Raw genomic sequence first — 10,512 nt, forward strand, 5'->3', positions numbered from 1 at the left:
GTGTTGGGAGATCCACTGCTCTCTTCAAAGCTGTCAGACAGAGTCGTTTGCGTCTGCAGTGGTTTCTGCTGCTTTTTTGTTGTTGTTGTTGTTGTTGTGTAGCTGTGCCCTGTCCCCAGAGGTGGAGTCTACAGAGACAGGCAGGTTTCCTTGAGCTGCTGTGAGCTCCACCCAGTTGGAGCTTCCCAGCAGCTTTGTTTACCTACTTAAGCCTCAGCAATGGTGGGCGCCCCTCCCCCACCCTCGCTGCTGCCTTGCCGGTAGATCACAGACTGCTGTGCTAGCAATGAGGGAGGCTCCGTGGGCATGGGACCCTCCCGGCCAGGTGTGGGATATGATCTCCTGGTGTGCCTGTTTGCTTAAAGCGCAGTATTGGGGTGGGAGTTACCCGATTTTCCAGCTGTTGTGTGTCTCAGTTCCCCTGGCTAGGAAAAGGGATTCCCTTCCCCCTTGCGCTTCCCAGGTGAGGCGATGCCTCACCCTGCTTCAGCTCTCGCTGGTCAGGCTGCAGCAGCTGACCAGCACCGATCGTCTGGCACTCCCCAATGAGATGAACCCAGTACCTCAGTTGAAAATGCAGAAATCACCGGTCTTCTGTGTCGCTCGAGCTGGGAGTTGGAGACTGGAGCTGTTCCTATTCGGCCATCTTGCCTGCACTGTACTTTTCATTGAGCAGTTTGCTAACACTGTTTTCTTGGAATCTGCTATGGGATATTTCAGAGTGCATTAAAGCTTATGGTGAAAAAGGAAGTATCCTTGCACGAAAACTGGAAAGAAACTTTCTGAGAAACTGCTTTGTGATTTGTGAATTCATCTCACAGAGTTACACGATTCTTTTCATGGCACAGTTTGTTAGCACTGCTTTTGGTCAGTTTGCGAAGGTATATTTTGATCTCATTGAGGTCTATGGTGACAAAGAAAATCTCCTCAGATTATAAGTAGAAGGAAGCTTTCTGAGAAAGTCCTTTGTTATGTGTGAATTCACCTCACAGTGCTACAACTTTCTTTTCATGGAGCAGTTTGCTAACACCGTTTTCCTGGAATCTGAAAAGGGATATTTGGGTACGCATTGATGCCTACAGTGAAGAAGGAAGTATCCTCAGACAAAAACTGTTTTCTTGGAATCTGCAATGGGATATTTCGGAGTGCATTGTAGCTTATGGTGACAAAGGAAATATCCTAATAAAAAAAAACTAGAAAGAAGCATTCTGAGAAACTACTTTGTGATATGCTAATTCATCTCACAGAGTTCACAATTCTTTTCGTAAAGCAGTTTGGTAGTACTGTTTTTGGGGAATCTGAGAAGGGATATTTTTGATCACATTCTAGTCAACGGTGACTAAGGAAATACCCTAAGATAAAAACTGGAAAGAAGCTTTCTGGTAAACTTGTTTATGATATGTGAATTCACCTCACGGAGATACAGCTTTCTTTTCATGGATCAGTTTTCCAGCACTGTTTTTGGGAAATTTGAGAAGGGATATTTTGAATTGCATTGATATGTATGATGACAAAGGAAATATCCTCAGATAATAACCAGAAAGAAGCTGTCTGAGAAATTTCTTTGTTATTTGTGAATTCATCTCACAGTTACACTTTTCTTTGGAACAGTTTCATAACACTGTTTTCGTGAAATCTGCAAAGGCATATTTGGGACCACATTGAGGCATATAGTGAAAAGGGAAAAATCCTCATTTAAAAACGAGAAAGAATTTTTCTGGGAAACTGCCTTGTGATGTGTGAATTCATCTCACAGGTTACACTGTTGTTTTCATTGTGCAGTTTGATAACAGTTTTCATGGTATCTGCAACATTCTATTTTGGAACACATTGAAGCCTTTGGTGACAAAGGAAATATCATCAGATAATAACTAGAAAGAAGCTTTCTGAGAAACTGCTTTCTGATATGTGAATACATCTCACACAGTTACACTGCTATTTTCATCAAGCAGTTTGCTAACAGTGTTTTCTTGGGATCTGCAATGGGATATTTCAGAGAGCCTTTAAGCTTATTGTGGCAAAGGAAAGTTCTCATGTAAAAACTAGAAAGAAGCATTCTGAGAAACGGCTTTGTGATGGGCTAATTCATCTCACAGGGTTACATGAATCTTTTCATGGAGCCATTTGGTAGCACTGTTTTTGGCAAATCTGAGAAGGGATATTTTAGATTGCATAGAAGCCTATGGTTACTCAAGAAATATCCTCAGATAAAAGCAAGAAAGATGCTCTCTGAGAAAGTTCTTTGTGATGTGTGATTTCATCTCACAAAGTTACAACTTTCTTTCCATGGTGCAGTTTGCTAATACTGTTTTTTGTGAAATCTGCAAAGGTATATTTGGGAGCATTTGAGGCCTATGGTGAAAAAGGAAATATCCTCAGAAAAAAAACTAGAAAGAAGGTTTCTGAGAAACTGCTTTGTGATGTGTGAATTCATCTTTCAAAGTTATACTGTTCTTTTCCTTGAGCAGTTTGCTACCACTGTGTTCTTGGAATCTGCATTGGGATATTTCAGAGCACATTGAAGCTTATTTTGAGAAAGGAAATATCCTCAGACAAAAAGTAGAAAGAAAGTTTCTGAGAAACATCTTTGTGATGTATGAATTTATCTCACAGAGGTACACCACTGTTTTCATGGAGCGGTTTGGTAGCAGTGTTTTTGGGGAATCTGAGAAGGGATATTTTGAATCACCTTGAAGCCTGTGGTGACAAAGGAAGTACCTTCTGATAAAAAGTAGAAAGAAGCTTTCTAAGGAACTTGTTTGTGATGTCTGAATTCATCTCACCGAGATACATCATTCTTTTCATGTAGCAGTTTGCTAACACTCTTTTCGTGGAATCTGCAAAGAGATATTTGGGAGCGCCTTGAGGACTATAGTGAAAAAGGAAATATCCTCAGATGAAATTGTCTGAGAAACTGCTTTGTGATGTGTGAATTCAACTCACAGAGTTACACCATACTTTTCATTGGGCAGTCTGATAACACTGGTTTCATGGAATCTGTAATAGGATACTTGGGAGTGCATTGAAGCCTATGGTGAAAAATGAAGTATCTTCAAATAATAACTAGAAAATAGGTTTCTGAGAAACAGCTTAGTGATATTTGAATTCATCTCAAGGGATATACTGTTCTTTTCATTGAGCAGTTTGCTATCACTGTTTTCTTGGAATCTGCAATGGGATATTTCAGAGTACATTGAAGCTTATTTTGACAAAGGAAATATCCTGAGACAAAAACTAGAAAGAAGCTTTCTGAGAAATTGCTTGTGATTGGTGATTTCATGTCACAGAGCTACACGATTCAATTCATGTAGCATTTTGGTAGCCCTGTTTTTGGGGAATCTGAGAAGGGATATTTTGAATCACCTTGAAGCCTATGGTGACAAAGGAAATATCTTCAGATAAAAACTAGAAAGAAGCTTTCTAAGAAACTTGTTGATGATATGTGAATTCATCTCACAGAGGTACACGTTTCTTTTCATGTAGCAGTTTGCTAAAACTGTTTTCGTGGAATCTGCAAGGGGATATTTGGGAGCACATTGAAGACTATAGTGAAAAAAAGAAATATTCTCAGATAAAAACTAGAGAGAAATTGTCTGAGAAAATGTTTGTGATGTGTGAATTCATCTCACAGAGTTACACCATACTTTTCTTTGGGCAGTCGGATAACACTGGTTTCGTGGGATCTGTAATAGGATACTTGGGATCACGTTGAAGCCTATGGTGAATAGGGAAATGTCCTCAAATAATAACTAGAACATCTTTCTGAGAAACTGCTTAGTGATGTGTGAATTCATCCCACAGAGTTACACTGTTCTTTTCATTGAGCGGTAGGTTAACACTGTCAACTTGGAATCTGCAAAGGAATATTTTGGAGTACATTGAAGCTTATGGTGACATAGGATATATCCTCATATAATAACTACAAAAATGCTTTCTGAGAAGCTGCTTTGTGATGCGTTAATTCATCTAACAGAATTACATGATTCTTTTTATGGAGGAGTTTTGTAGCATTGTTCTTGGATAATCTGAAAAGGCATATCTTGGATCACTTTGAAGCCTATGGTGACGAAGGAAATACCTTCATGTAAAAACTATAAAGAAGACTTCTGAGGACCTTCTTTGTGATGTGTGAATTTGTCTCATGGAGTTAAAACTTTCTTTCCATGGAGCAGTTTGTTAACAACATTTTCATGATATCTGCCAAGGGATTTTTTGGAGCGCATTGATGCCTATGGTGATAAAGGAAATATCCTCAGATAAAAACTAGAAAGTAGCTTTCTGAGAAATTGTTCTGTGATGTGTGAATTCATCTCACAGAGATACATTTTTCTTTTCATTGAACAGTTTGCTAACACTGTTTCCTTAGAATATACATCGGGATATTTTGGAGCACATTGAAGCTCGTGGTGACAAAGAAAATATTCTTAGACAAAAACCATAAAGAAGATTTCAGAGAAACTGCTTTGTGATGTGTTGATTCAATCCACAGAGTTACATGATTCTTTTCACGGATCAGTTTGGTAGCTCTGCTTTTCGGGAATCTGAGAAGGGATATTTTGGATTGCATTGAAGCCTATGTTGAGAAATGAAATATTCTCAGATAAAAACTAGAAAGAAGCTTTCTGAGAAAGTTCCTTGTGATTTGTGAATTCACATCACAGAGATACACCTTTATTTTCATGGAGCAGTATTGTAACACTGTTTTCATGGAATCTGCAAAGGCATATATCAGAACGCATTAAGGCATATAGTGAAAATGGAAAAATCCTCATTTAAAAACGAGAAAGAAGTTTTCTGTGAAACTGCTTTCTGATGTGTCAATTCAGCTCACAGAGTTACACTGTTCTTTTCATTGAGCAGTTTGATAACACTGTTTTCGTGGAATCTGCCATATTATATTTGGGAACATATTGAAGCCTATGGTGACAAAGGAAATATCCTCCAATAAAAATCAAAAAGAAGCTTTCTGAGAAACTGCTTAGTGATGTATGAATTCATCTCACAGAGTTAAACTGTTCTTTCATTGAGCTGTTTGTGGAAATCACTCTCTTGGAATCTGCAATGGGATATTTTGGAGCACATTGAAGCTTATGGTGACAAAGGAAATATCCTCATACCAAAAACCAGAAAGAAGCTCTCTGAGAAGCCGCTTTGTGTTGGGTTAATTCATCTCACAGAGGTACATGATTCCTTCCATGGAGCAGTTTGGTAGCACTGCTTTTGGGGAATCTGAAAAGGGATATTGTGGATCTCATTGAAGCCTACGGTGACAAAGGAAATATCCTCAGACAAAACTAAAAAGAAGCTTTATGAGAAACTGCTTCATGACTTGTGAATTCATCTCACAAAGTTACATTATACTTTTCATGGATCAGTTTGGTAACACTGTTTTTCTGGAATCTGAGAAGGGATATTTTGGATCGCATATAAGCCTATGGTGACAAAGGATATATAATCAGATAAAAACTAGAAAGAAGGTTTCTGAGAAACTTCTTTGTGATGTGTGAATTCACCTCACCAAGTTATAACTTTCTTTCCATGGAGGACTTTCCTGACACTCTTTCCATGTAATCTGCAACGGGATATTTGGGAGTGCAGTGAGGCCTATGGAGAAAAAGGAAATATCCTCAGATAAAAACTAGAAAGAAGCTTTCTGAGAAACTGCTTTGTGATGTGTGAATTCATTTCACAGAGTTACACTGTTCTTTTCATTGAACAGTTTGATAACACTCTTTCTTAGAATCTGCAGTAGGATATTTGGGATCGCATTGAAGCCTATGGTGACAAAGGAATTATTCTCAGATAAAAACCAAAAAGATGCTTTCATTGTAACTGCCTTGTAATGTTTGAATTCATCTCACAGAGTTACACTTTTATTTTTATTAAGCAGTTTGCTAACCCTATTTTCTTGGAATCTCAACGTGATATTTCAGAGCTCATTGAAGGCTATGATGAAAAACGAAATATCCTCAGATTAAAATGAGAAAGAAGCTTTCTGAGAAGCCACTTTATTATGTGTTAATTCATCTAACAGTGCTACACGAGTCTTTTCATGGATCAGATTGGTAGCACTGTTTTTGGGGAATCTGAGAAAGGATATTTTGGATCGCTTTGAAGCCTACGGTGGCAAATGAAATATCCTCAAATAAAAACTAGGGAGAAGCTTTCTGAGAAAGTTCTTTGTGATGTGTGAATTCATCTCCCAGCGTTACACATTCTTTTTCATGAGTCACTTTCCTAACATTGTTTTCATGGAATCTGCAAAGGAATATTTGGGTATGCTTTGAGGCCTATAGTGAATTGGGTCGTATTTAAGCCTATGTTGAAAAGGAAATATCCTCAGATAAATCTAGAAATAAGCTTTTTGAGAAAGTTCTTTGTGATATGTGAATTTATCTCACAGAGTTACAAGTTTCTTTACATGGAGCAGTTTGCTAATGTTGTTTTTGTGTAGTCTTCAAGGAGATATTTGGGAGCACATTGAGGCCTATGGTGAAAAACTAAATATCCTGAGATAAAAACCAAAAAGAAGCGTTCTGAGAAATTGCTTTTTGAAATGTGAATTCATCTCACAGTGTTACACAGTTCTTTTCGATGAGAAGTTTGCTAACACTGTTTTCATGGAATCTGCAAAGGTATATTTGGGAACACATTGAGAAATATAGTGAAAAAAGAAATATCCTCATATAAAAACTAGAAAGAAGCTTTCTGAGAAACTGCTTTGTGATGTGTGAATTCATCTTACTAAGTTACACCATTCTTTTCATTGAGCAGTTTGATAACATTGCTCTCGTGGAATCTGGAATAGGTTATTTTGGAGTGCACTGAAGCCTCTGATGACAAAGCAAATATCATCAGACAAAAACCAAAAATAATCTTTCTGTGAAACTGCTTTGTGTTGTGTGAATTCATCTCACAAGGTTACACCATTCTTTTCATTGAGAAGTTTGCTAATACTTTTTTCGTGGAATTTGCAAAGGGATATTTGGAGTGCATAGAGGAACTTGGAGAAAAACGAAGTATCCTCAGATAAAACCTAGTAAGAAGCGTACTGAGAAACAGCTTTGTGATGTATGAATTCACTTCATAGAGTTACACAGTTTTTTTCATGGAGCAGTACAGTAGGACTCTTTTTGGGGAATATGCAATAGGATATTTGGGAGCACTTTGAAGCCTATGGTGACAAAGGAATTATCCTCAGACAAAAACCAAAAAGAAGCTTTCTGTGCAACTGCTTTGTGCTATGTGAATTCATCTCTCGAAGTTACACCTTTCTTTTCATTGAACAATTTGCTAACACTATTTTCATGGAATATGAAGGGTGTATTTGTGAGTGCATTGAGGACTATGGGGAAAAATGAAATACCCTCTGACAAAAACTATAAAGAAGCTTTCTGAGAAACTGCTTTTTGATTTGTGAATTCATCTCACAAAGTTACACCATTCTTTCATAGAGCAGTTTGGTAGCACTGTTTTTTGGGAATCTGAGAAGGGATATTTTGGATCACATTGAAGCCAATGGTGAAAAAGGAAATATAATCAGATAAAAAGTAGAAAGATTCTTTCTGAGAAACTTATTCATGATGTGTGTATTCATCTCACAAAGTAACACCTTTCTTTTCATGTAGCAGTTCGTTAACTCTGTTTTCGTTTAATCTACAAAGTGATATTTGGGAGCAATTTGAGACCAATGGTTAAAAAGGAAATATCTTCAGGTAAAAAGCAGAGAGAAGCTTTCTGAGAAACTTCTTTGTTATGTGTGTATTCATCTCACAGAGTAACACCTTTCTTTTCGTGGAGAAGTCTGCTAACATTGTTTTCATGGAATCTGCAACAGGATATTTGGTAGGGCATTGAAGCCTATGGTGACAAAGGAAATATCCTCAGATAAAAACAAAAAGGAATCTTTCTGAGAAACTGCTTTGTGATTGATGAATTCATCTAATGGAGTAACAGTGTTCTTTTCATTGATCAGTATGCTTACACTGTTTTCTTGGAATATGCAATGGGATATTTCAGAGTGCATTGAAGCTTATTGTGACAAAGGAAATATACTCAGATAAAAGCTACAAAGAAGTTTTCTGAGAAAGTTCCATGTGATGTGTAAATTAATCTCAAAAAGTTATACCTTTTCTTTCATGGAGCAGTTTGATAACACTGTTTCCATGGAATCTGCAAAGGGATATTTGAGACAACATTGAAGCCTATAGTGAAAAAGGAAATATCCGCTGACAAAAACTAGAAAGAAGCTTTCTGGCAAACTTCTTTGTGATTTGTGCATTCATTTCACAGAGTTACATCATTATCTTCATGGAGCAGTTTGGTAGCACTGTTTTTGGAGATTGCTAGAAGGGTTATTTTGGATCGCATTGAAGCCTATCGTGACAAAGAAAATATCCTCAGATTAAAAACTAGAAAAAAGCTTTCTGAGAAACTGCTTTGTGATGTGTGAATTCTTCTCACAGAGCTACACCACTCTTTTGTGGAGCTGTTTTCAAGCATTTCTTGTGCAATCTGAGAAGGTGTAGTTCTTATCACTTTGAAACCTATGGTGACAAAGAAAAATCTTCAAATAAATACTTGAAAGAAGCTTTCAGGGAAACTGATTTATGATGTGTGAATTCATCTCACAGAGTTACACCATTCTTCTCATTGAGCAGTTTGCTAACACTGTCTTCACAGAAACTGCAATGTGATATTCGGCAGTGCATTGAGGCCTGTGGTGAAAAAGGAAATATCCTCAGATAAAGCAAGCAAGAAGGATTCTGAGAAACTGCTTGTGATGTCTGAATTTATCTCACAGTGTTACACCTTTCTTTTCATGGAGCAGCTTGCTAACACTGTCTTCATGGATTCGGCAAAGGGATATTTGGGAGCGCAATGAGGTGTATAACAGAAAGGGAAATATCCTCAGATAAAAACTAGATAAAGGATATTCAGTTAGGAAAAGAAGATGTCAAATTGTCCCTGTTTGCAGATGACATGATTGTATATTTAGAAAACCCCATTGTCTCAGCCCAAAATCTCCTTAAGCTGATAAGAAACTTCAGCAAAGTCTCAGGATACAAAATCAATGTGCAAAAATCGCAAGCATTCTTATACACCAGTAACAGACAAACAGAGAGCCAAATCATGAATGAACTTCCATTCACAATTGCTTCAAAGAGAATCAAATACCTAGGAATCCAACTTACAAAGGATGTAAAGGACCTCTTCAAGGAGAACTACAAACCACTGCTCAGTGAAATAAAAGAGGACACAAACAAATGGAAGAACATACCACGCTCATGGATAGGAAAAATCAATATCATGAAAAAGGCAATACTGCCCAAGGCAATTTATAGATTCAATGCCATCCTCATCAAGCTAACAATGAGTTTCATTGGAAAAAGCTGCTTTAAAGTTCATATGGAACGAAAAAAGAGCCCGCATCTCTAAGACAATCCTAAGTCAAAAGAAAAAAGCTGGAGGCATCATGCTACCTGACTTCAAACTATACTACAAGGCTACAGTAACCAAAACAGCATGGTAGTGGTACCAAAACAGAGATATAGACCAATGGAAGAGAACAGAGTCCTCAGAAATAATACCACACATCTACAGCCATTGGACCTTTGATAAACCTGAGAAAAAGAAGAAATGGGGAAAGGATTTCCTATTTAATAAATGGTGCTGGGAAAATTGGCTAGCCATAAGTAGAAAGCTGAAACTGGATCCTTTCCTTACTCCTTATACGAAAATTAATTCAAGATGGATTAGAGACTTAAATGTTAGACCTAATACCATAAAAACCCTAGAAGAAATCCTAGGCAATACCATTCAGGACATAGGCATGGGCAAGAACTTCATGTCAAAAACACCAAAAGCAAGGGCAACAAAAGCCAACATTGACAAATGGGATCTCATTAAACTAAAGAGCTGCTGCACAGCAAAAGAAACTACCATCAGAGTTAACAGGCAACCTACAGAATGGGAGAAAATTTTTGCAATCTACTCATCTGACAAAGGGCTAATATCCAGAACCTACAAAGAACTCAGACAAATTTACAAGAAAAAAACAAACAACCCCATCAAAAAGTGGGCAAAGGATATGAACAGACATTTCTCAAAAGAAGACATTCATATAGCCAACAGACACATGAAAAAATGCTCTTCATCACTGGCCATCAGAGAAATGTAAATCAAAACCACAATGAGATACCATCTCACACCAGTTAGAATGGCGATCATTCAAAAGTCAGGAAACAACAGGTGCTGGAGAGGATGTGGAGAAATAGGAACACTTTTACACGGTTGGTGGGATTGTAAACTAGTTCAACCATTATGGAAAACAGTATGGCGATTCCTCAAGGATCTAGAACTAGATGTACCGTATGACCCAGCCATCCCATTACTGGGTATATACCCAAAGGATTATAAATTATGCTGCTATAAAGACACATGCACACGTATGTTTATTGCTCCACTATTCACAATAGCAAAGACTTGGAATCAACCCAAATGTCCATCAGT

Source organism: Theropithecus gelada, chromosome 1, assembly GCF_003255815.1.
Source record: "Theropithecus gelada isolate Dixy chromosome 1, Tgel_1.0, whole genome shotgun sequence".
Taxonomy (NCBI): Eukaryota; Metazoa; Chordata; class Mammalia; order Primates; family Cercopithecidae; genus Theropithecus; species Theropithecus gelada.